Here is a 7306-nt window from a genome sequence, read left to right as displayed (position 1 = left end):
ATAGCAATAGCAATAGCAATAGCAATAGTGTGATCCTAAGCACATTTAATTCTAAGGGTCCAGAGGAGGATGCAGGCGGAAATTCACAGCTTAATTAACTATGAACCCCAAAATCTGGGATCCCCTCAAAACTGGTACCAAGGTTTTGCAATCATTTTGGAGCATTTTGCAGCAAAACCCTCATGTTTTGTAGCACCCCATAAATAGAGTAACTGATACATCAAAACAGGGTTTGTAGTTAATGCCCCCAAACGCAAAAAATACATTATTATTTTTCTAATGTACATTTTTTTTTGCAAAACAGTCCACTGATAGAATGCATTTTGTATGTCATTTTTAGTAATATAAGTGTTTCTGTGCACACTTTACCCAAGTATATTCTTGTTTGCACACATTAATTGGCTGAGGATCAGTATTGCAAAATCTGAAGAAGTTGACTGTATTTCGGTATGCATATATTTTCTGAAAATTCAAATCCCAGAGAGTGCCTTCAAGCAAACTATCTGGTAATCTGAGATGCAAAATCAGCCCCTAAGGAAAAGAGATTTAAGAGTGGCACCTTAATAACAGCAAGGGGTTGAATATACTAGAGATGTGTAAAGTACACTCCTGTGAAATGTTGCTAGTCTTTACAAACTTCCTTCTTTCTTTCCTCAGGATTACTCAGATGTTTCTCCTGAGCAGGGAATTCCCAATTCACTCACAGGAAGATACTGCAGCTCTAAGCTGGAACGTATGCATACACTAACATCTCAGGTTCAGCCTCTGGCATCTTCGGTTTGAGTGATCTTTAGTTGTAGGGCAAAGGGGATAGAAATCTCTAACACTCTGGAGAGCTCTTGCTTGTATAAACAGTACTGGACCTGATGGATCAATAGTCTTGCTCAAACTATGACAGCTTTGCATGTTCATATGAAATATAGCTTTAGGCTTTATATCGTGGCGACTCTAGAGTATGCCTCTTGTCTGTCAGCTCTAGCTTAGTTCCTACCTGAGAAGTAGTAGAAGTTATTGTGATACCTGATCTGATTTCAAGGAAATAAGAGTCGGATGTATGCACTATTATTTTGAATAGGGTGACCAAAGCCAGTTGCTGTTTACATGTTTTATTAGGCAGCAGAAAGTTTAGTGATGGTCTTATCTAAAATGGAAACTGATTGATTCTGAAAGAGTGATATAATGGCTCTGTTCAGATGACATTTGCGTTGGGTATTAATACATGGATAGGTGTGAGTGGAAATAGGATCATGCCTGCTAATTCTACTTCTCTCTGCAATTCTACGATTCATCCAAGTATTGACTCAAAGCCAGCAGATAAAATTGGAGCACTCAGCTCACGTGCACACCAGATTTGTTCATATGGAGAAGGATGTGGAAATGGGAGTAATTCTGTTCCCCTTCACACCCAATCCATACATTGATGTACCCGCACATCACATAAGGCTGCATAAGGCTGCCTTGACTATTGCACAGAAAGGCAGTTCATTGCTATTTTTAGAGTACTTCTCAGTTTGTAAATTGCTTCTCAGTTCTTATTACGACTAGCCCATTAGGTGGGTTGGGGGGATATAGTCATTTCCCCTAGAGACCAGCCAGTGAGCTTCTGGGCCGAGTAAGGATTTGGATGCAGAACTCTTAACTCCTGATGCCTTACATTTCCCAGTATTTGAAACGATTTCCAGGAAGACAGTGAAGCTTAGCTCAGGATTTGATCATTTTCTCTTCCTGCAGATTTAATTCTTGGCATTCGGGAGACTTTACATGCACATAAAGGTCACATCTCAAACCATTTTAAAGTCCTAGTTTCACCAAAGTCCTAGTTTTATTATAAGCCTGGTGTCCTTTCTGAATATGCATAAAAGATTACGCCTACATTTGAGCTTTTAACAGGCCATCTGGATGATAATTTCATGACCATTTCTTGTTCCTTTATGTACCACCCCCTAATATCTTCCCTAAATTATCTTATCAGTATGTATACTCATTTGTAGGGATGAGGGAGAAATTTAGTTCAGTTTAATAGGAATATATCTTTACAGCGAAGAACCCAAACTTGGACAGTGTGAAGCAGGGTCTATGTTAAGGCATGTATTCTTCCAGGTTCTGGTCCAAATAATCACAAACTAGATGGGCTGAGCTATCAAAACACCTTTGTGACAGACTGGAGGAGATTAGATTGGGTGGAGGTGTGGCTCTCCCCAGTCCTCTCTTATCCTTTGTCAGCATCAGTCATAGAGGCTGAACCCATTAACCTCTTCCTGCCTCAGCCAGCCCTCACCAGTCATTTGCTCTGGCTCCACCTACTATTGACTTCCCTGCCTTCCACCCTATAAGTCCAGTTAGGCACCAGCCTACACTGTTCCTCAGAGCTCTTCTTGCTGTGAGGAAGCTGTACTAAACAAGTGTTAAGAAGCACGGAACAAGATGTCAGATCTTTGGAACTTTCCCATCATGCCCTGCTTCTCTCCACATGTGTTTGTGTGCTCATTGTAGAACCCATGCGCATCAGAGTTCCTGAACCAGACTGTCAAGTTCTAAGTTACTCAAAAGTCACCTCACCTCAAAGTACTACTAATGTGTCCAGGAAAGTGACATTCATTTCTTTCGGTGCCAGTAATGTAATAAGAGCTCCATATAAGGACGGAAAGGGATGAGTGAAGGACAAAACTCCTACTTGCAACTCCATCAGTGATAATTTGGGGAATCACAAGAAGGACCAGGAAATGAATAAATGATAACATCACTCAGGGCCTCAGGAATATTATCTGACAGGTTACTAAATTAATGCTTACTTTGAGCTGAAAGGAAATTGCCTACTCCTTGATGTGTTTTGCACTTTTTCGAAGGGTTAGGGGAAAAAAATACAATCTTCATCTGTTTTCAGTTGATGGGAGAAAAACAGCAAACAGCACAATGGTAAAATAACAAAGCACAACTTTTAACAAGTCCACCAACATATGCTTGTTTATAATTGCACACCGTTGAGGGTATTTATGAAAGCCATTAATGCAGGTGGATTGTCCTTCAGGATCAGTGCTTCAGGTTATTTCACATTTACATAAAGAAAGGAGGCCAAGGTCTAGGGCAGCATTAAAAATAACTGAGGCACTAAATAATTTCTGGAAATGTCCATCAAGCGAGCAGTCCAGTCATTTTAGAATGGATGTTCTAAATTGAAGTCTTTAGCCTTTCTTTCAGAGGACAGAAATATTTTCACAAATGGGAACTTTGATTTCTGTCCTTGTTCTTGTGAGGAACATAATGCCTACATTTTAAGCATAAAACGTCATTTCTTTGTACCGTTGCTTAATACTAAATGCTTATTACCTACTGAGGCGAAACAGAATGTGTTAATAAAAAAGAAAAGAAAATGGATTTTGTGTTTGACAAGTTTTGAAAAAAGTGTGCTAAGTTGCTAAGGCAGAAATAGGTTTAAAAATAGTCACACCTTCCTAAACATTAAGAAGTCTTTCGCAAGTGAATGCCTTCATTAGCCAACAACTGAATTATCTAAAAAGAAGAAGTAGTAGTAGCAGCCATACTGGATATTTCACTCATACTTCATGCTTATTTGTCTTCTTTCAAATATCTCTGAATTTTACTGAATTCTTTTTTTGCTTCACCCTGAGATACAATATTGCCAGGAACACTCTGATAAAAGCAAAAGAGTTTAAGGCTAGAATGGAATATAAAGGATTAGAATTGCAAATGGAAGGCCTTGAAGTCTGGCACTGCTGTGGTATATGGGGGGTCTCTCCTCAACCTTTGCTTTGATTTATTCCCTGACAATCAAATGCAGTTCTTTGGAATGAAATGTAGATTCTAAGAGAGTTGTCTCCACTCCATCCCAGCAACAGAATGCCTGGGACCGAGACAGCAGAATGATTTGTATTATTGTCACCCGTTCTTTGACACAGAGTTTGCAGAGCTGAAGTAAAGAGGTTTAACTCCAGCGCACGGGGTGAGGTATTAGATTGGAAATTCAGTTAGAAGAGCTAGGACACGGGAAGGACGTTTTAGCGAGTTTGTGGCATAGTGATAGGCTGTGGAGTCAACCTCTAGTGGAGCTTGGCTGGGAGAGGGGAAGCTGCGCCTCATAACTCTGGTTTCTGGGCCAGGGTCCACAGCTCTATCCACTTGGTAGCAAGGCACAGAACAGAAGACGTGGCCCTTTCCTGTTGTTTTAATGTGGAGCTACAGTGCACAGGTGAAAGCATGGGAAATATCTGTAGAAAAGACAATAACTTTTTCTCAAGAGCATTTGCACATCAACATTGGGGACCTCTGTTGCAATCTGCTGCATGGATGGGCAGAGAACCAATACAGGCTGTAGCTCAGGGGCCTCAACACCAACCACCTGTAATCCTCAAAACCGAGAGAGGCTACAGCTGAGTAGTGCAGAACATACTTTGCATGCATAAGGTTCCAGGAGCCCCCCTCAGTACCCTCAAATGATCACTGATAATGACAGGAGCGAGCCAGCAGTAAACTACACTGAGCAAGATGGAGTTAACTCTTTACAGCAGAAACAGGATCTGCACAGGAGTGTCGGACCTCATGAGCACAGCAACTCATCTCCGGCAGGTCTTGCCCTCATGAAGTCCCCACCTCTCCATAGCTGCCTAAGTCCTCTCATCTCCGGGGTTTTCCCCGAAGCAATCTGAGACTGTGCCTGCATGCAGTCAACCTCTCCTCTATCTTCTTCATGCCTTTCCTAGTTCTGGGAGACACCTGTGCCTCTTCACCAGCCAGACACATCTCTGCCTCTTGCCCTCCCTCCTCTCCTGCTTCTCCCTCTGATTCTGGACTTCTCTCTGCCAGCTCACTAAGTCCTGTTACCTCTTCGGCTTCCAACACATTGTCCCAGTCTTCTCCCTCTGACCATTCATCATTGTTCCACCACCAATCTCCTAGCTCTCAGCCTTCTTCCCTTGGAAGTTCCCCAGCTGGTTCCTCCCACCATTCTTCTGCATGCAACCAATCCATGACAGGTAACCTCTCTATGAAGCCTTGGAGAGCTGTGTGGTCTGAGCAGACCAGGGATTGAGAACCTGTGGCCCTCTAGATACTGTTGGACTCCAGCTCCCATGAGCCCCAGCACAAATCCCAGAGAGCTGCTGCCAGTCAGTGTAAACAGTACAGAGCTAGATGGAGCAATGATCTGACTCAGTATAAGGCAACTTCCTATGTTCCTATGAACTGTAGTCCAACAACATCTGGCCCTTTGGAGGAAGACAATAAGTGGAGCAATGTTGCAACACTTTCTAGAAAGGGAGTTAATATGTCCACACACTAGTTATAATGCATAAACAAGGGAGGGGCCTGGCTACTAGGGGAACAGAATGCTAGAGCGCTCCAGTCCAGATGTGCTCTTGTTCCTGTGTCCACCTGAATTGTGCAGATGTGTCAAATCAAATCAAATCCCTTTATTGGCATCAGAGCATAAAACATTTCAGGTTACTGGGATAATTAAAAGGACATGGGAGAAGCTGTTGAGGGTCATAAGGTCATACCCTGAAGTGCAGATGTGTCTTTGTGGTGGTGGAAAGATGCTGATCCTACAAGTTACCATGTCCCCGGCGCTATACCCTACTGGATCAGATTAAATCTAAGGGAAGTGGAACATTTGGAAAAGTGGAGCTTTTTCACCCTACAAATGTAAGTTTGCAACAAGGGTTAATTTTAGCTGGGCAAGCTCTCCTCTTTACATGCAGCTCAAAGCAAGCAGCAATTGTGTTTTCACAGACCAGCTAGTGTGAAATTGGGGTCTTTTGCAGGTGCCTGAGCAGCAAGAGAAGCCATTCGGCCCTCTTGCCAGCAAACAACTGCAAATTTCATGAAGTGCTCCCAAAATGAGAGAATTCCTCTCAGTCTCACTTTACAGCCCTTGGCAGTTTCTGAACAAAACGGCATATGCCGTCTCGACAATGCTTCATGTTGGCTGCTCTACTTTCTTTCTCGCATGGTAGGCATTCCCTGAGTGATGCATCTGAGAATATGGGAGTCCATAAACTTAATTTTGAAAAAGGTTTCTGAAAAAGGTGGTGGAGAAAGAAGCAGAAAAAGGTGGTGGAGATGCAGATGGCGAGCATCTTTGGGGTCTCCTCCATTTGTTCAAATTTTGAATACTCTCCAATGGTATGGAATTCTGAGGTGGGGAACCTTAGGCCCTGGGCGCAAATACACCCCTCTACACCTAAGAACTGCTAGGCCTTGCCTCTGCAGGCCTAACTTGTCCCCAGCCCTGCTCTATATCCAACTTGAGGACTTTTTTTTTTGTCTGACTGGAATATATATTAGAATTGTGATGATGGGTCATACCCAAGGCTGCTGTTCTGCTAGTGCTGCAGACTTCTGTTTGTGCAATATAACACCCCCCTCCTTTCCCCCACAACCCCCATGCCTCCAAAATCTGTCCCAGGGATCTTCTGGAACTCATGTCTGTTTTCATCAATATCCTCTGAGGAAACTCCTCAGGTGTTTCTCTTAAGCAAGAATATGGAGAATGGAAAACTGTGTTGGGGGGGGAGGTGGAATGGAATGGAGTGTATGGGAAGTGGGTATATCTGACTAGTTGGAATATTCCATTCCACTTCTCACTTGTATTTTCTATTATTATCGTTTCCAAAGGAGAGATGTGCAGAACCTTGCTGAGAAAATTCTCTGGTCTTAATTAACACATTTACTTTCTGCAAATCCCTCAAGTGTGTTTTACCCAAGTCAGAACCTGCCATATTCACCTCAGATTAGATGAAATTCCACGGGACTTCACTGAACAGTTTTATCCCGGATAATCATGGCATTGGTGGTTGTTGTTGCCTATGAGAACCTAAATGAGTTAACAATTATATTTCTGTTTAATAAAAGCGTAACTGATGGATTAGAAAGATCAAGAAATGTAACAACCATTAGTTTCTTTGAAAAAAACAAAACAGTTTTGGATTTAACCTGTTACAGATGGCAGGTCTCCCTGATCTCTGCTTTGCAGGCATTTTCTCACTGTAAGGAAAAACAGATTTCAGCTAAAGTCTTTGGAGGTTCCATACTTTTTCTTTTTATGGTGGCAGCCTGTGACAAACAGCCTGCTGCATGACAAAATGTCTGCTTTGGGAACCTCTTGCTTTGTGGTGCTGCTTGCATTGCCATATCCAAAAAAAGCTTTACGAGCTTGTGCTGTAATTTGTGAACATTTATTACCATGCCATTAAAAATACTGCTATTGTAATAAGATACTGAGATTAGGCAATTAAGTTGGACTCAAATAAAGCCCAGTTTGCTCAGCCCAACAGCTGCAGAAGTTTCAACT

The sequence above is a fragment of the Podarcis liolepis genome (genome assembly GCF_965112155.1).
Source record: "Podarcis liolepis genome assembly, chromosome: 5".
Classification (NCBI taxonomy): Eukaryota; Metazoa; Chordata; class Lepidosauria; order Squamata; family Lacertidae; genus Podarcis; species Podarcis liolepis.
The sequence above is the reverse complement of the archived record's forward strand: the minus strand, read 5'-3'. Positions refer to the sequence as shown.